General features: G+C 42.2%; 1 long non-coding RNA gene across 1 annotated transcript; it reads right to left on the bottom strand.

The window, feature by feature from the left end:
• Positions 1-13132: 13132 nt before the first annotated feature.
• On the bottom strand, positions 13133-15719 carry LOC148783199 (uncharacterized). Its single transcript, XR_016050382.1, has 3 exons — positions 15397-15719; positions 13966-14207; positions 13133-13871 (listed from the first exon to the last, which is right to left on the bottom strand). It is a non-coding gene; the product is annotated as an uncharacterized LOC148783199 (long non-coding RNA).
• Positions 15720-20210: the final 4491 nt, after the last annotated feature.

Genomic DNA, 20210 nt, shown 5'->3' with positions numbered 1-20210 from the left:
GCCAACGGCGATGCCTTGAGTCATCTGTAGTTCATTTCTCACTCCCTAACCATGAGCTATAGTGTCGAGTGCCGCTCAAGGGCCACGACACTGCTATTCCACGATCGTGAGTGGCAATGCCTAGCGCCGTCGGGATCCCATCTTTCTGTCATCTCGTGTTTTCTTTTCATTCTCTTTTCTCTTCTCACTTGACTGAAGGTAGACTTAGCCTAGCACCGCCATATCAGTCTCGATTTCGAGTAGGATTGCCACCGTGCTGGTCTTGAGAACTATGCCCATCTTGCTACCTCTCCGAGTCGATGACTTCCTAGTTTCCATGCTAATCTCACCTCTTCGTCAAGTTTTTCTTCCCTTTTCTATCTTTATTTGAACTTTATGCTTCATTGCCCTATCGTATGAATGTACATTGCCCTAAGACAAGGGTGGGTCTTTCTGACCCACTTGTCTTACAAATTAACCATAGAAGTGTTGTGCAGAAAGTAAGAGGATTGTAGGTCAACGGAGACGATACCGAACCAGCTAAAGCAGTTCGGGGCTTTCTTCGTAATCTAAGAGGGTGCCCATGCAAGCCAGCCCGAGTAAGTCCCGAACCCACCTTCAATTCCTCTCTCATCGATTTGTATACCTACCCTTTCTCTCGAGTAAGGTTCCGAGAGAGAAATCTCAAATCCCAGGTTGGTCAAAAACCTGAGATACGTGCAGCCAGATCATCCAGATCTAGAGGGCAAGATTGAGGCACCTAACCAGCTTGGTGACTCCACTGAGAACTTACTACCCTTTAGTCGGCTCGCTCTTGTTTGACCAGTATCCTGTTTTACTTTTTGCATTAATTTCTATGGCACTTGGGTTGTTCAACCCATTCATCCGAGTCGGGGACTTCCTTATCCCCACACTCGTGACTGTCCCAGGGAAGCAAACTGCTCAAGCTTCCTTCCCTACTCTCCTCCTGAGCCAGGACTCACGGTCCGGCTCCCAGGTTCTTACCTGGATCGGTGCGAGAGGGGACTTAAAAGTCCTCGCCTCCCCGCTGCCTCTCCCTGGTGGACCCTCCACCAAGGCCTCTTATATCGATGGCACATCTGCCACCACACATAGCACACACCCTGCTACCTGCAATTCTCTTACTGGTCATATTGTTGAGGCATGCCAGAAGGCTGCCCACATCACTCCCACGAAAGGAAAGCAAGTTTTCGTCGCTCTTGAGGTTTGCTGAAAGGAAACCCCTTATGCTCATTCACCACTTCTAACCTCCACACCTGGAGGGTCGACACATAGAGGTGGAGGTCCTGAGATCTTCACCCCTCACACACATCCAAGGGCTCATGGTCCATCCACTCGAACCGCACCTTGGGGCAACCCTCACGTTGCCTTGAGCTCACATCCAGGCCTAGGTCTTCTCGGGCCGAACCCTACATGCGCCATGCATTTTTTTTCCACAGCCCGGGGCAGTTCTAGCTCTATGCCACCTCGAGCACATGAGGGTTGACCACTCCGTCCTCCCTCTCAACACACACAGCTTCACCTAGTGAGAGATGGGCTTCTGCCTCACCCCTCACTGACACAAGCTTGTGGGTCTCGACCTCCTTAGGTCTGACCAGGCCCGAGTCGACCCCCAAGTCACCCGGAAGGCTAAATCTAAAGGTGCAAATGGAGTCATGAATCAGCTCCTTCCTCTGTCAGTCTCAAGACACCAGGCAAACACCTCAAACCCTAGTACTCAAAGGTCTTTCCTAAGAGTACCATCTTGAGCGAACCTCAGGTCAGCCATGCACATGGGCCCCACAAAGGAACTCGAGGCAACGACCTGATGCCAGATAGAGGCCTCCAGCCTCTAAGGTAGAAACCCAGGCTTCCTTCTATCCTTGGACCCCACTTCCTTCTCCAGCTCATAGACACGGCCCTTGCGTGTTCGAAGAAGGCGGGGCAATCCAGGTCTCATGCTCTATTCTGGAGTGAAGTCCACAGCCGTCTCAGGGTTAAGCAGGAGAGAGTTCTTCAGATCCTGACCAAAGAAGCCTCTAGGGCAGTCGAGGCCACCACCTTTGACGACCTCCTGCCTTGTAACCCCTTTTTCCCTCTCCAAACTCAAGAGCCTGATTGAGTCCAAGATTATTGTTGGGTCATCACTACTCAGAAACCATGGTCCCAAGACCATCAAGTGTTGATCCTCACAAGATCGGCATACAAGGCTTGAGTCTAGTCGGGGTAGGCCCAACCCCTTTAGACTGACTTGCAACGCACCACTCGCTGAACTCGATAGTCCACTGTCCCGCCAAGCTCTAACCCTCTAGAAGAGACGGTCAGTGCCATGGTGATCAATGACCCAGATGATGCTCAGGACAAGAGAATGAACAAGTTCAAGGAAATGATGCAAGCCATCCTTGGAAATATGGAACGCCTAGAGGCCTCCAGGTCCCCTTCTTCGACCGATTCCCCGACTGGTGAGGATACAGTTCCTAGGAAATCTCCTCCATCATCCTCCCAAGACAGTTCTACTTCCCGTAGGGTCTCCCAAACCGACATAAATGCTATGGTGGCCCATAGCCTCAAGAACAAGGTTACAGGCATGCAGGAGATGTCGCTCTATCAAAAGTCGTACCCTTCGTACATAGAACAAGTACCCTTCCCTTCGAACTATCAAAAGGGGAAGCTCCCCCTGTTCAACTGTACTAAATCTCTGCACCAGCATACTGCTCACTTCCAAGCAGCTTGTTGGGAGACAGCAACTGAGGGATGACTCCTCCTCAATCAATTCGTTGAAACTCTTGAAGGGCCAGCCTTCCAGTAGTATGCTCAGCTGCCTCCTAACTCGGTACACACATGGCAAGAGATGGAGTAGTTGACGATTCTACGAAGTCCAAATGAATGTGGAGACCATCGAAATCCTCACCCTGATACAAGACCCTGGTGAGCTGGTTGACAAGTTCATCACGTGCTGTAGAGAGTTGGCAACCTTCCATGCCACTCCCATGACCGAGAAAGAAGCGGTCTAGACCTGCATACGAAACATGCTTCCCGAGATCGCTTTACATGTCGAGGCATCCAATCCACCCTCCATGTCAAAGCTCATCTCCAAGGCAGTTCGTTTTGAGGGATTATTCAAGCATCATGGCAACCCTCATCAGCAACTTGCCAGCTCAAACTCTCGCTCCAACAGTCGGGCAGCCAAAAGGCAATAATTAGCGTGGCCATCATCATGGCTGACACCAAAGGCATGGTTCCTCAAACCCTGGACCATTCCAAGGCACAGGCATCTTCGGTCAAGGGCAAGCGACAGTTTTACAACAGCTTCTCGCCTCCTAAAAATTCTAGGCGACATGACTACTAGGTCCAGCACCAGAACAAGGTTTACCCCTTCGACACAGAGTGGACACTTGCACTACTTCGGCTGCTGCTAGAACAGAACATGATACAGTTGCTGGAGACCAATACTGCGGAGTCGGCTAGGCAGGAGGCAAATGAGAAGTACTGCACCTATCATAGGAGGGTATGCCACCCCACTTACGACTGCTATAAGCTCAACAACACGATCGAAGCCCTTATCAACAAGGGTCAGATACAGCTCGAAGAGATGAAGAAAGAGTTCGGGGCAACTGAGGTTTCTCACATAGTCACGATCCAAGAGGATGACGGGGCACCCGCTGTCCTTCTTGCATTTTTCTCCATAATGCTTGAAGAAGGGCTCGTCACTTCCAACCCTGCAAGGCAGCACAAGTTCCTACCTCCAGAAATCGAGAACCTATGGTGCACGTATTACCATATACGAGGCCATGATGTCAGCAAATGCACTGGCTTCCACAAGCTCTTGGCAGAGAAGATGCAGCAGTATCAGGAAGTTCAAGGCAACCAAGAAGGCCCTCGAGTCCCTCGTCCGCATGAGCAAGAAGACCTCCTGACGCAAGCCCAAGGAAGTGCTGAGCTAGACCCTCTGCCAGCCCTCTTCAAGGCAATGCTCCAACAATGTCTTGTCACTCCCAAGCCTGCCAGGCAGCCAAGGCGTCTTCCCCAGGGCACGAAAAGCCTTTGGTGCCCATATCACTAAGTATGGGGCCACAAACTCAACGAATGCTCTGAGTTCAAAGCTATAGTTGCGGAGAAAATCCAAAAAGGCCACATCATTTGTGCGGTTCTCCTGGAACACGTCTAGGCCGCCACTCCCATTTCAAAGGAAGCCACACTACCAGCCCCTCCTGAGTATACACTGGACCCTTCAGAGCCTTCGACCTCTCAGCCCTAGAAAGTCTACCATGGGCGGAGTAGGCTCAAATCCTTGAAATGTGAGGTAGTCTACCAAGTTAGGGCTACTCACCAACCTGATAGGGTGGTCAAGACACCCCCTCAAGGATCCCAAAGGAGACGGCGTGCACCATAGGTCGGCCCGTCGAAGGCCCCTTCCTCCACTGCTGACCTTGCAAGACTTTATCCTAGGTGCCGCTCACCTTGTCCTTTCGTCCCATCAGGCAGACATCCCCGAGTCACCAACAGCTCTAGATTCCCGTAATATGGATGATGACACTAAAAGCAGCCCGTCATGGTCAAACCCAGGGAAAGACCTAAAATATCCGTTAGGCACATCCAATTTTGACGATGACATAAAAAGTTGCCCAGAACATTCTAACTCTTCTTCTAATTTCTCCACAGGTGCAGCTCGACAGTGCCTAGACTTCGACACTCTAAACAATGAGTTCGGAGAGATGAGGAGGCCACTGTGTTCTTGACCCTAAGAGGCGGCTTTTGCTACACTGTGATGCCTTTCGGGTTAAAGAATGCAGGTGCCACATACCAGTGGACCATGACGACCATCTTCAAGGACATGATCCACAAGGAGGTCGAGTGCTATGTGGATGACCCGGTGGTGAAATCTGAAAGAAAGGACACCCACATACAAGACCACAAAAAGGTATTCAAACGACTGCAGCGTCACCAACTCAAGATGAACCCCTTGAAATGCGCCTTTAGCGTACACTCAGGAAAGTACTTAGGGTGTAGCGTGAGGTATCGAGGATTGGAGATTGAGCCAGTCAAAATCAAGGCAATCCAGGACATGCTTAAAAGGCAGTATGTGCAGCAAGAAAAGAAGGACATGGAAAAGAAGAAAATCAAGCCAGTTCAAAAGAAGTTTGTTTCTTTCATTACATTAAAAAGAGTTACAAGTTACAATCAAATGCCCATTACTAGGGAAGTTACAAAGAACTTGCATTTGAGGATAAGAGGACAGCTACAGGCCAAAAAGAAACACTCTCCTCATGAAGAAGAAGCAAACCTACAAAAGAAATGTCTCCCTCATGAAGAAGAAGCAAACCCACCCAAGAAATGCTCTCCTCATGAAGAAGCAAACTCACTTGGAGAAGTTAGCTTCAGTCCCACCAAAAGAGGAGGTTACAGGCCAAAAGAAGGAGCCGACCATTTCTGAATCAGCTTCAATTCATCTGATGAGGCATGGCTGCTTTCCAAGGGACTGGCCCATGATGGAACAACATAGACTTCACGGCTGTGCCCGAGGATTTGGCTTCCAATAGACCGCGGCGGCACAGCCTTCTCGTTTTCCATCACTCTTGGCGCTCATGAGACATTGCCACCCATGATCATCGTCGTGCGTAACTCAACACCATGCGCAGCCATCGTCGTGCGCAACACAATGCAGGGTTCTACCATCACCATGGGAAAACCAATGTCGCGCGATGGACCAGCATGCTCCTGAATGTAGCTATCGCTATATGTGGCCTAGGGACGCACGAAGGCGGCGTCACATACGACTTAATGTTGTGCATGACCTTGACATACCTTGGTTCCCACCATCCCCAAATCACAGAGGGCATTAACCCTTGTGTTTCTTTGGTTTCCCCAACTACCTGCCCGTAGCGACCGTCCATCTTCTCATCCCTCAACTCTTCAGATTACCACCGGCGTTTCCCCTCCTCGCCATCAATCCACCCCCGTCAACCGGGAAACCCCTTCCCCGCCTTCCACTCGCTGCCAGAGTTAGCGGAAAACCACCGGAGTCCCAAGAAGGCATCCCTAAGACCCTGCGGATCTCCCTTCTCTCTGCTCTTCCCACTTCAACGAGTTCACCACCAACTCACCAGAATTCCGTTGAGTTCCCGGTGAGCCCACTGTTGTTCTCCCTTCTTCTCCTCAGATAGCCAAGGGACCTACAGAGCCCTCTGAACTCGCTGCAATCTTCCCTTCAGCGGCAAAACGACCGGAGAAGCATTCAATCCCCTGTAGGGCACCTCTGCAAATCCTGTTAAGGCCCCGAGAAGCCCTGTTCCTTGCTCAGAAAGCCTCGGCACTTCCCAAAAAGGTTCACAATCACGGTATGAAACTTCGCGACGTCCTGAAGCTCGCTAGAAATGCTCTTAACAACTTATCTCTGCAAATTTGGATGGGAAGTTCTCATCAAAAAACCTTCCCCAAAATCTTTGGCCCTCCCTCTTTAAAAACCCTTCTACTGTTTTACCCTTCGGTAAAACAGTAAAGTGGGGTGTTTCCCCCTTTCATACCCAATAGCATTGTAAACTGCCCTCGACAAACATGAAATGGCACTCTAATCCCTAGTTCTTGGCAGCAATAAGACCAGGCCAAGGTGGGTCAAGTCCAAGACTAGAGAGGGCCATGGCTATGCCCTTCACCCAAAGGGCTATCACCGCGCGCCTACGGCAAGGGCCATCACCGCACGCCTTCGTCAAGGGCCATCGCCACGCGCCCTCGTCAAAGCGTCATCGTCCCGCGCCTTTGTCAAGGGCCATCACCGCTCACCTCGTCGAAAGAATTATCGTCGCATGTTTTGCCAAAAGCCACTGCCGCAAGCTTCACCAAGGGCCCTAATGCCGCATGCGCCATCCGACACTTAGTGCCACGCCACGCCATGGCACTCTCAGCTGAACCATCGTTCTGTACTCTCAGGAAGTTCATCCCCTACACCGCAGCATCCCTCCTTAGGGGGTCCAGCCTCCGGTGACAGCTCTGTCCCCTTCAGTACGCCATGGTCTAGATGCACGACCCTAAACTGCACAGTCCGAACTATATGACCTTAAACTGTAGCGATGGTCCAGTTGTACGACCTTAAACTGCATAATCCTTATCGCATGACTCAAAACTGTACAACCACAGTCTGAACTATATAACCTTAAACTGTAGCGAAGGTCTAATTGCACGACCTTAAACTGCATAGTCCTGTTCTCATGACTCAAAACTGTACGACCATGGTCCATGCTGCATTACCTTAACTGCACAGCCATGGTCCAAACTATACGACCTTAAACTGTAGTGAAGGTCTAGTTGCACAACCTTAAACTGCACGGTCCTAGCCAACTCCAATCGAGAGATAAAACACCTCCTCGTTGAAAGGGTATTTCACCAACATCCCTAGTGGAGTTAGATGTGTGTAAGAGTCATACCTACCCCTTTAATCCTTATGGGCTTGTTTCAGACCAACATCGCAGTAAGAGTCGTGTCTTACTACGACCCACTATCCCCAGTGAGTTTAGGGTTGTTCTTATCCTTTTAACCCTCATGAGGTTCATCTGTGCTCTGCCCTATCATCCTTAGTAGAGTCACCTGCATGTCATTGCTCATTATCCCCAAGAGGTCACACTGGACCTCCTAATCCTTGGTGAATTCACGTCTGTCTGCCACTCCTCGAGTACCACCATCTCTATCTAAACCTCTCCCTTGCGTAAAGCCTTAACTATCTCAATCCCCATAGAGTCAGATTGCTATCCACATCCCATTCCCCATGTTGCTTTACCTATGTGACGACCCACACACTGGTCCGTATTGCATGACCTTAAACTGCACAGCCTTGGTCCATGCAGCATGACCTTAAACTGCATAGTCATGATCCAAACTATATGATCTTAAATGGTAGCGGAGGTCTAGTTGCACGACCTTAAACTACATGGTCCTAGTTGCATGACTTTAAACTGCATAACCACGGTCCAATCTATATGACCTTAACCATAGTGAATATCCTGGCCGCATAACGTTAAACTGCTTCACATAGGTCCAGGAGGCAAGACCTTAAAGATACCTCCACATACGTGCATACACCCTTTACATGCATTTTCATGCACGTCCTCCCTAACCGACCCATTCTTGTGCACATGCCACCTCCATTTCCTCCCCAATGGATCTACATATGTGCACACGCCCATTACATGCATCTTCAAGCATGCCTTCCCTAGCCGAACCATTCGTGTGCACGCACCACCTTCACCATCATTACCATCTTTTCCTCCAGTGAGTCTTACCCATGCTCATCAAACGGCAAACCCTTCCGCGAGCCATACTTGCCATCAGCTAGTGGGTCATCATTGTTCACCCACCATCCATCTATCATCAACTCTTCACAAGGAAACTTCGTGCCATCTTCCCAAGTGAGTCAAAGTCATCACTAAGCTCACTCTATGGCCTCCACAAACTGCCATTCACCATCACTACGGTCCTGCTGTATGACCCTAAACTATAGTGCATGTCCTAACCATATGACGTTAAAAGGCTTCGCACAGGTCTTTAAGGCACAACTCTAAATACGCCTTCACATGAAAAAAAACGGGTATGGTGTACACCTGACAAGGGAACGTCATGAGTTAAAATGACGGACGGGCATGGTCACGAAAGCATAAGTAAGAGAGTTCCATAGAAAACAAAATCTAGGCACGGTGAAACCCCAGAAGGGTATCTTGAGTAAAAATGAATGAAAAGGGTGGACATGACCGCAGGTCATGGATAAAAGAGCCAAGAAATAGCAGAAGTTGGTGAAAACCATCTTCATGGTGCCACTTCCCCTGTTCAAGTGAAAACCCGCAAAAGAGAGCTTGGATCAACAAGACAGGCTGACACATGACCACCGCTTCAGCTGACATTCAATCTCCAAACAGTCACAATCCTGGCTAATGAGGTTTGCCTAAAATCCTCAAAAGCCAACATCCAAACGCAACACCACATGGCTCATCAAGGAGTGAAAGCCGCAAAGGATCTCCCAACAATCATGGCTCATCAGGGGGTGAGAGCTGCATAGGATCCCCCACGTTTCAACATGGCTCATCAGGGAGTGAGAGTCGCATAAGATCTCCCAACCATCATGGCTCATCAGGGGGTGAGAGCCGCATAAAATCCCCCACATTTCAACATGGCTCATCAGGGAGTGAGAGCCGTATAAGATCTCCCAACCATCATGGCTCATCAGGGGATGAGAGCCGTATAAGATCCCCCACATTTCAACATGGCTCATCAAGGAGTGAGAGCTGCATAAGATCTCCCAACAATCATGGTTCATTAGGGGATGAGAGCCACATAAGATCCCCCGCGCTTCGATATGGCTCATTAGGAAGTGAGAGCTGTATAAGATCTCCCCAATTCAACAACAAAACGAGTCCTTGAGGGAGAGGACAATGACCAAAAGAACCATCACGAAGGAAAGAAACTGAAGAAGCCAGGGTCTACTATGCCACTGGCTTCAGGGTATGCCTCGTCAAAATCCCTTAGCCTACATTGGACCAGACTATCGGGACAGGTCAGAAGCCCACTACTGGACCCCATTAGACGGGACCTACAGAGATACCCTCAGCATCAAAATCAAACCTAGTGTAGCAATGAATAATGACAACTTAAGGTTCCTAGCATTTGGCCTTTAAAAAAGAACTGATTCTGTCCGAGGAGGCCCTTACAAAAGCCTCACGCTTCAGAATCGTAAATAGTCCCTTAAGGGTGAGAACTTCGACAAGATCCCTCAAACTTATTGAATGATTGCACTTCTCGATTCTCTTGAAGCACAACATTCGGCGGGGCATGCTGTTGGAAGGTATTTTTCATCAACATGGGGCCCTCGCTCAATAAGCCTAACAAACAATGGAAATTTTGACAGTCTCAGAATAGCCCTGAAATCAGTCAAGATCTTCATAAGGTCTCTCAAAAGTCTCCTGCCAGGTTTCGTTATAGTCCGACGTGTTTAAGGCCAGCAGAATCGGCCTCTAGCACCCTTGAATGGCCCCTATAATAGAGCTACATTTTCGGTGTCTCAAATAATTGCGAGACCACCGCCATTGGTTTTGAAACAGTTGAAATCCCCCAGGGGTCAAATTTTAACCCGAACGGACACTCCATGAATAAGTTATAGGCAAAAGAGTGAAACAGGAGGGGCCACATGATATTCCTGTGGGGGCACCCTGCAACTCCATGCCATGGAAGGGATAGTCATTACCAGTTACTTTTGACACTCAAATTTGGTGAGCATATTCGTCTAGTCAATATGAGTGATTCGATATGTGGCACGCCCCGTGACGACACCCTAGCGCGAAAAAAAGCTAGAGAGAAGTTGCTAATTTGTGCAGAAAGTGCAGAAAATTTAACATTATCGTGCCTCACTTGAGTGGCCAGATCACGTCACTCGCGAACCCGATCGTCACGAGACTAATTCCATCATGTGCGTAAGTCTCAGGCTACCACTGACCCGAACCCCATATGTGATGAACGATTGGATTCTACACACAAAGCCGACGAAGCGACTGCAAATTTCGTCGCCGGAATTTCAGATTCCGGCCAAATTTCCAAAGTTGCAAAATCTTCGTTTGGGCACGGAATCGAGCTGCGTTTAACCCCACGACTGTAATGACATGCTCAATAGAATTTAGCAAAGAAATTACCAAAAAACATCAAGGAACGAGTACAGTATCGATCCGAAGTTTCAAGATTCATTCAAATTTCAAGTCATATGATCGTGCACTAAAAACAAGATCCATGGGTCGAAGTTGGTATCAAGTCGATCACCAAGGCAAGCCCTATAAGAAACCAATCATCTTACGATCAACCGGGCATCAGAACGACCTCGGATCAGCCATGCAAGATCACGCAAGTTTTAGGACACATGGACTGTTCTAGAATTCAACAAATTGTTAGCAAGGGAAAAATATTTCATTTTACACCCTATTTTCTAATTTCTTTTAATTCAATTTAATCTTAATTTCCAACAATTAGGTTACTTTTGATAATCCACCCATGTTTGGGGCAAATTATATATATACGTACCAGCATTGTACGCATTAGAGGACTCAACCTTTCACAAAAGAGAGAGTTTTACTTAATGCAAGTTTCGCTTTCTTCTCATTGTTGGGTCATGTTTGAGAGAGAGTGAGGTGAGAGAAACTTTTGATCGGTACCCTTAGTTTCGAGGTAAATCTTCTTTCTCTTCTTTCTCTTCTTAGCATTTCTTCTTTCCTCTCTTTCCCCCTCCTTCTCCATCTGAGTTCCTCGCAGGTGTCATGCATGGCAGTGGCAGTGCCGTACATGCCCCCCCAGAGGTCACACAGGTCATGCATGGCGATGGCAGTGCCATGCGCAAAAGTCCTTCTCCTTATGTTCTTTTATCTCCCTCTCCCAGTGAGGCTTGTAGACGGCACTGCCTATCGCCATCCATAGACGTAGCTTCGACAGCTTAGTGAAGAACCCAGACGGCGGAACTTGTTGCCGCCCGCAGGGGTCTTTCCCTATTGGGCATCTATAGTAGATAGCGATACCCTTCGCCGCCCACTAGAGACCTCGACAACGTCTACCGTCATCTGCGAGCTTCCTTTGCATATTCGGTGCTTATCGTCGTCCTTCCGACGCCTATTGTCGTGCGCGTCATGAGGATTACCGTCGTGGGCTATACGAAGGACTATCACCATGCCCTTCATCAGAGACTATCGCTGCCCGCATGGGAGTGTGTTGTCTCCTTTTGTTGCCAACGGCGATGCCTAGCACCGTTCGTAGTTCATTTCTCACTCTTTAGACATGAGCAGTAGTGTCGAGCGCCGCCCAAGGGCCACGACACTGCTATTCCACGGTCATGAGTGGCAATGCCTAGCGCCATCAGAACCACATCTCTATGTCGTCTCGTGTTTTCTTTTTATTCTCTTTCTCTTCTCACTTAACTGAGGGTAGACTTAGCCTAGCACCGCCATATCAGTCTCGGTTTCCCGTAGTATTATCGCCGTGCTGGTCTTGAGAACCATACCCGTCTTGCTACCACTCCGAGTCAATGACTTCCCGGTTGCCATGCTAGTCTCGCCTCTTCATTGAGTTTTTCTTCCCTTTTCTATCTTTATTTGAACCTTATGCTTCGTCGTGCTCTCGTATGAACATACATTGTCTTAAGACAAGGATGGGTCTTTCTAACCCACTTGTCCTACAAATTAACCATAGAAGTATTGTTCAGAAAGCAAGAGGATTGTAAGTCAAGGGAGGTGATTCCGAACCAACTAAAGCAGTTGGGGCCTTTCTTTGTGATCTAAGAGGGTGCCCACGCAAGCCAGCCTGAGTAAGTCCCGAACCCACCTTCAATTCCTCTCTCATCGGTTGGTATATCTGCCCTTAATCTCGAGCAAGGTTCGGAGAGAGGGATCTCAAATCTCGGGTTCATCAGAAACCCGAGATACGTGCCACCAGATCATCCAGATCCGGAGGACGAGATCGAGGCACCTAACCATAAACACCCTCAAGTAGCATTGCATTTACTCTGCGGAGGGCATCCCATCAATGTCAGCTTCAATACCAATACCCCCAGCCCAGTATCTGTATCGATCCTCTTATATTTGGATTTGCGAGGCTAACTCCTGCGCTCATTAATCCACCAACCTACCATGCCTCTATCCTTGTCCCCATCTCTCTAGATTCAAAGGAATTCCTTGCTTCAAGCCAAACTATCGTAGCACTGACTCTGGCATATAACGCTCTACAATGTTATAAAAAATAAGATAGAAATTACACATTGCGGAGGTGAAAGCATTAATACATGCTTCCCACTCATCCCGATCCATGTTATATGGCTGCCACTAAACCTACAATTTGAGAATAATAAGCTTCATTTTACAAGTATAATGTGAAACCCACAAATAATCACACAAATGATTAAACTTTTACATTAGGTTTATTCAATGAAATTAAAATTTGTAACGAAATAGTTGTGGTTGTGCTAAACATTTTGGGATCAAAGACGTTGATCTCGTGATAGTAGTAGGCAACATTATGTGAAGGGCTTCTTTGTAACGGGAGGTCTCCCTCGCTTCGCTTGTGCCTCGCTCACTATAACGTTTCGCATCTCATTATTAAGCCTCAAAGTAAAAAAATACTCAAATGCCCAATTCAAAATGAATTAATGACAAAAAAAATATAAATTTTATTAACCTATCACGGGAAATTAAAATCAAATAAAACATTGTCAAACTAACACACAACTAACCATGCAGAGTTATAAAAAAAAACATTGTCGGGCCACTTAAGTGGGTTTTTTCTTGGTAGCAAGCTTTTGAAGAGAGTGGAATAAAAAGGCTAGGGCTGCAACACCCCATGCATATTGGCTTGCTCTATCAAAATCCTCGAAGAGCTTCAGATAACTTGTGGGCACCTTGTTGCCCTTCGCACCTAGAAAAATTGTGCCCCCAACAAGATACAACAAATAAGCCCTTGTGTGCCTCTCAACCACATCATCGGCAGCATTTAGTGTCAATATCATGAATCTCTCATTCAACCAATTGAATTTGATAGTGACTAACTTAAAAAAGCTCCAAGCCATCTATGCAAATATGAGTGATAGGGTACGAAATCCTTTATAATGATGGGGTCACCAATCACATTGAGCCGTAATATCATCCAAGCATCGTATAACATAGGCTTCATCTCACTGATATGATCATCAAAGTGTGATGAATTGGTCTTGGGCCGCCATTTTTCCGCCATTGCAATGATTAGGCAGTGGTCGACCCTCCGTGGGCGTAGATTTACAAGGGGTAATAACCCTTCTATAGCAACAAGGGCCCTTTGTGCTAGTGTCAATACGATAGACCATTTCTGGACATTACTCCATCAGTCGTCAACAAATTTGTTTTTCTCTCCTGTCAAAATTCAAAAAAGTCCTTGAATTGTTATTTATCAAGATAGTGTTGATCAAGTAGGTAGGTATTCACAAGTTATCATAAATTTATTTACCTCTCCTTCCCAAACATCGTTAGAGACATGATGGCATTACAAGTATAGGAGCTCAGGTTCAACTCCTTGGTCTGCTACATGGTGTGCCATAATATATGTTTCAAATTGTAGCAAACTTTTATTGTAAATTTATTTACCACTCCTTCCCAAACATCGTTAGAGACGTGATGGAATTGCAAGTATCGAAGTACTAGCTCACCTCCTTGGTCTGCTACTGGGTGCACCATAATATATGTTTCAAACTGCAGCCAATTTTTTTAGTAAGTATATTTCGTGAAGGAACTTAAATTGAACAAGTATTGTTAGACAAGTAGTACCAAGAAGAAGACTCAGAATTTTTTTTATTGTCACATCCAATAACAATTGAACAAGTATTAAAATATAATATAAAACAAATAAGTCCTTTTACTCCAATCCTAGGTTTGCTTCTTAGCTGAATGCCAACACAATAATCTCCATCCATTTTCAAATAGTCCTATGGGAATTTAGATAAATAAGCATCTGTCAAAATTCATCTTGGCTTGGAACCCATTCAAAACAAACAATTTATTAACTTTGAATCATATATCCATCCAACTTGCTATTCAAAACAATTTTATTTGTCAAATCTCATATTTCCATCCAAAAAGATTTCTCTACATAGAATCTACTTTCACATATTCAACAAACAATCTCTTAGAAGAATATATAACAATGCTTCTTATGAACAAATTACTTTACAATCATTATATATAACAACAATAAAATATAGAATAGAGAATAGAATATATACAATGTCTAAACTGTCAAGCTTTTCATTTTTTCTTTCCCAATATTCTTAAGCAATTTGTTTCATACAAAGATGATAACATTGCATCCATCTTAAATCTTGGTACATTTCCTCACATGTTTCCTCAAATTCATCTCTCCAAAAGCAATAGCCAAATTCTTGCATCAAGCATCTTAACAATAAGGCAATGTTAACATTGGAAGAAAACACATAGCAAGCTAATAGTTTTTTAAGCAGATAAACATCCCTTAATTCGGTTGTAGAAATTAAAGCTAATGAGACATTGGATAGAGCAAGTATCAATTAAAACGGACCCTGAACCCAAAATTAAACATGAACATATAAAAACAACTACCCACAATAGTTTTAAACAAAAAAAAAACATCATTGTCAGGAACAAGAAAGCCAAAAAATAGGTATTTTGTAAAAACCGCCATAAAATTGTAAAATTACAGAGCATAAAAGGACCCAAACAAAGCACAACCCACAATTATTTTTAAATATAAAATCACATATAACTGTAAAACAAATGCGACAAAAAAAGTCACCCAAATTTCAAATTTTTTTAACAGTAAAATCACATATAACCAAACAAATTATGGTTTTAAGAAACTAAAAAAACCTAAAAAAATAAGAAAAATGGAAATGAAACAAAGACATACCTGATTTTTTAGAATACTGGATTCGATTGGATATTAGATTTGCCGCACAAATATGAGATTGTCTAGAATCTTTCAAATTTATAATTTATCATTTCTTTGAGTAGCCTACTATTTTTGCCCAAAACGAGCCTCAAATCTTTAAAAGAGTGAGAGAGACCTGCAGAATAATGGAAGTAGGTTTTTGAGAGAGAGAGAGAGAGAGAGGGGGAGAGAGGCTCGATAACAAGGGGAGATAAGGAGTGAGAGCAAGATTAGCAGATTGAAAGGGAGTAAGAGGCCCGAGAGCAGGGGAGGGTGTTGAGAGAGAGAGAGAGCAAGAAAAGGTGAGCAAAGAGAGAAAACGAGGTTTGGGGTATAAGTAAGGCGGTCTAATGTTTGAAATATTGGATCGATGCTTAAACAGTAAAAAAAGGGAAACCACTTAACAGGACCTCCCAAGACTTAATGGGAATAGGTTAATATGCGAAACATCGAACCAAAGGCAAACTTGTCAAAAAAAACAAAATTAAGATTCCGTACTTCTTTGTAATAACGAGCCAATTTTGCCCCATTTCGATATATCTTTAGCTTGGCAAGGAGATGCACCGGTTTGAATAAAATGCAAGGGTTTGAGAAAAAGCCTTCATGATGCGTACTCTAAAATTGCTCGCTCCAATATTTGCTTTAGTTATCTCAATTTCCTATATTCATCTCCCTCACTCCAATATTCAATCTAATAGTTATCTCGATTTCCTAGTAGTCATCTCTGTCCTAACCTTTATCTCGATTTCCTCAAGCGATGCTCACCCTTAACTCCTTCCATCTAATAGCAGTTTCCAAACATTATCTCTAGGAATTGGGTTGTTTTTTATTCTTTCTTATTTTTGTGACATGTGTCCACCCTTTTAACTCTGGTTTAATAATATAGTATAGATAGTAATATGGACATATATTGCACGTGCTATTAAATATTAATAAGGAAAAATTTTATATAAGGTTGCAACCTTATAATATAAAGTTACGGATGCACCTAAAAAATCCATCGGAAAAGGTAGTTTAAATGTTGAAAAACCCTTTGATTGATCATTTAGACATCGAGATGTATGACCATGAAAAATAAAAAGATTTTAAGTCTTAGAAATAGTGCATTTTACAACATATTATCTACACCGTCCATTTTCAAGATTTTCATACGTTTATAGATCTACTTGATTTTAACTACTTTTGAAATTTAAAATTTTATAATTAGACATAAAAATAGATTTTGAGATAATCCTAAGAACATTTTACATCAAAATTAAATACCATGATAAAATTTGAAGGCGTACCTTACCTCTACATGCATCCGCATGCAAACTGCACCCTATTAATAATTGAAATATATTATGATATTTAATATTTTCAAATAGGCATACTCAGTTATATAGAGAGAATCAATGAACCCATCTTCACATGTGGGATTCTTTTAAATACTAATCATCTACATATTATATACCGATGCGGGGAGGGCGGGGAGGTATATATATATATATATATATATATATATATATATATATATATATATATATATATATATATATATATAGGAAAAGATGAGATTAGCCCACTAGCTCATATGAACATATTAGCCCAACGGCCCAGATTGAATCTGGGCCGATCTGACGATCACGGATGTCCGATAGTTCTTGAATTTTAGTTTTTTTCTACAAATCCAAATCACTTGAAATTTTAGGTGTGTGTTCTTCTCATTAAGGTACAACTAATAAAATCATAAAACAAATTATCCATCAAAATTAAATAACTAAAATACCCCTTAAAATGTTTCGGGGGTATTTTGATCAATTTATCTAATGTAAAATATATGTTTGATATTTTTCAAAGATTCATCTATTTTTTATGAACACGTCTAAAATTTCAAGTAATTTGGATTTGTAAAAAAAAAACTAAAATTTAAAAACTATCAGACATCCGTGATCGTCAGATCGGCCCAGAATCAATCTGGGACGTTGGGCTCATATGTTCATATGAGCTAATGGGCTATCCCATCTTTTTCCTATATATATATATATATATATATATATATATATATATATATATATATATCATCATCTGGTTTGACAGTAAAAGGCTCAGGTAGCTAGCGTAAGAATGACGGTTCAAGTCCTGAGAGCGGCCACTTTGTGGATAAAAAAGCCAAAGGTTAGGACCGTCCCCAGCTCCCCCCTCTCGGGGCCAGCACTGGGTTACGACCCCTTTCTTAATTTATTGGTACATATTTATATGATAAATTGAGAAAACAAAAGGAATTGAACATAAAATAAAAATTTCAAAAACTCAAAATAAATGGCAAAGCATATCAGATAATTGAAAATACAAAAAGAAATATATTTATAAAAATGGAATAAATACCTTTTAATTAACATCCATAAAAAAGAGAATAATTTATTACACTATCCAACAATAATTATTATTCTAGATAGGAAATTAAAACAGCCAATTAAATGAAAAATTTTAATATCACAATAAAATAGTAAAAAATATGATAAATCTAAGGTGTAAATAGTATAATATGCTAAAATAAAAACTTAAAATGATACACTATCAAATATAACTTGTCGTATTTTTATGTGAAATGAATTATGGATTGAACAAAGCTAGCAATCTCTTGGCATGCATCAATCTATATCAAAATAAAATGTTTCAAAAGAACCAATTAAATGGAAATAATTAAAGGGTGTGGTTTGTATAGAGCCTAGGCTCTAAACAATCAAATTAGAGCCTACCATCAAATAGTATCGAGCAATGTGGTTTTAATATCGAAAATCTTTGTGATAGCCTTAAAATATTTTTTCATATTTAATTATAAAGTGTAAAGCTTCAAAATTAGTGTAAATCGACATATCTATGAAACCTTGAAAATCTTGAAAATTGACGGTCCAAAAATATTTTACAAAATACACTATTTCTAAAACTTGTAATCCATTATTTTCTTGTGTCCATGCATCTTAATGTCGAGTTGATCAATTTGAAGATATTTGGACAACAAAATAGCCTCTTCTACTAAAATTTTTGAGGTAGGCTCAAATTTGATTGTTTAGAGCCTCGGCTCTGCCATAATTAAATACCATAGAAAGATAAAATGGAACCAGACTTCCTCAAACTAATTTCCTTGTTGTTTTCGGAAGTAAAACATGTAATCTCTATTTTATTGCTTCCATAACAATTTACAAAATGCACATAGGAGGACATAGAAGTATGAGTTAAAGTAATCATTCCTATCCTTTGGTATGTGCATCTCTGTAGTTAATAAGAGAGAGATCCTTCACATTCTTCATTATATGGAGACAGAGACCTGCAATCGTAAAAAGTGAAACAATTAGATAGAAAGTTATCCAAAACGTGAATGAAAAGATTTACATGGAGTTACAAAATAAAAGGAAAATCAATCAATGAAAGTTTGGATTGAGTTTGACACAGAATATTCAAGGGAAAAATGAGAGGGTTTTTTTTTTTTTTTGTTTTGTAATTCAGTTGTGAATACATGTCTCTACCTATTTTTGAAATGTATTTTTTAAATGGTTACTAGTTTTTGAAGGTGTCGGTGAAAGTGAAAATCACAATGTGCAACTTGAGGTATGGGGGGTGCTACCACCACAACCTCAGCCCCTTTTCCAAGGTAGAAAGGTTAGGGAAGAGCAAGTTACATATTATTAGTTATAATGGTTTTGGATAATTAATAAGGAGGATGGATAATTTTGAACTTGTTGATTTGATAAAGAGAGAGAAAGTAGAAAATAGTGGAGGATCGACATAAATTTGGAAGTTATTATGGAGAAAGAGAGATTGATTGATTGCATTTATCTTGCGAGAAGAGTGCAATATGTAGAGAAAGAGCAAGGGAAGTAATTAGTCATCGAGAGAGATTAATAGCAATTAACAAAGCTAGTTGAAAATAATTTTCAACAAACAAAAGGTCATAGAGAAAATATTAAGCAATCATAGGGTGGTTTTGTATAAGGAAAGGACTTGTGGCGAAAGAATAAGGGGGTACTTCTCTCGATTAATATGTAATTAGTAATATGTACGTGCGTTACATGTGATATTTAATATTAATCACTGAAACATATTTATCATTGAAAAATATTTTCAATAAGACATAGTCTTAGAGATTATTCAATTTATCCTCACAATTGAATAATTTTACTAAATAATTATGATTCCATGAAAACTATGAAAGAAATAAATAATTCATAAATGCTATTTTTGATAAAATAAGATTAGAAGGAGACATAAAAAATCTAAATGCTATCTTAAATAGAGGAATCAAGAGTGCAAATGAAAAATAGTGAGAAAAAGTTAGAGGAGATGGGATCAAAGTTCATAATTTGAAAATAAAAATTACTCAGGTAAAATATTTATATATTTCATAATGGTTGTAATTATTTTTAAATTTTTATAATATTAATTATGAGAGTGTAATTACAACAATATTGATAATGATCTTTATATATGCTATAGTTTTTAATATTACAATATCTTACATCCAATAGTAAACAATCTTAAACATAATAAATTTTCTGTATTGATAATTAATATTATATAATTTATTAACCAATGCCCTTCAAAAGCACGTCATCACAAATAATTTTTTAGTCATCAAAAAAATATCTAATATGAATAAAAAAGGGGTGCAATTGGCATACGAATGCATATGTAGTTGTAGAGGTAAGGTGCACCTTCAAATTTTATCATGGTATGTAATTTTGATGTAAATTGTTCTTAGGATTATCTAAAAATCTATTTTTTATTTAATTATAAAATTTTAAATTTTAAAA

The sequence above is a fragment of the Amborella trichopoda genome, chromosome 2 (genome assembly GCF_054954075.1).
Source record: "Amborella trichopoda isolate Santa Cruz 75 chromosome 2, AtrichopodaSantaCruz75HAP2 v2.0, whole genome shotgun sequence".
Taxonomy (NCBI): domain Eukaryota; kingdom Viridiplantae; phylum Streptophyta; class Magnoliopsida; order Amborellales; family Amborellaceae; genus Amborella; species Amborella trichopoda.
The sequence above is the reverse complement of the archived record's forward strand: the minus strand, read 5'-3'. Positions and strand labels throughout refer to the sequence as shown.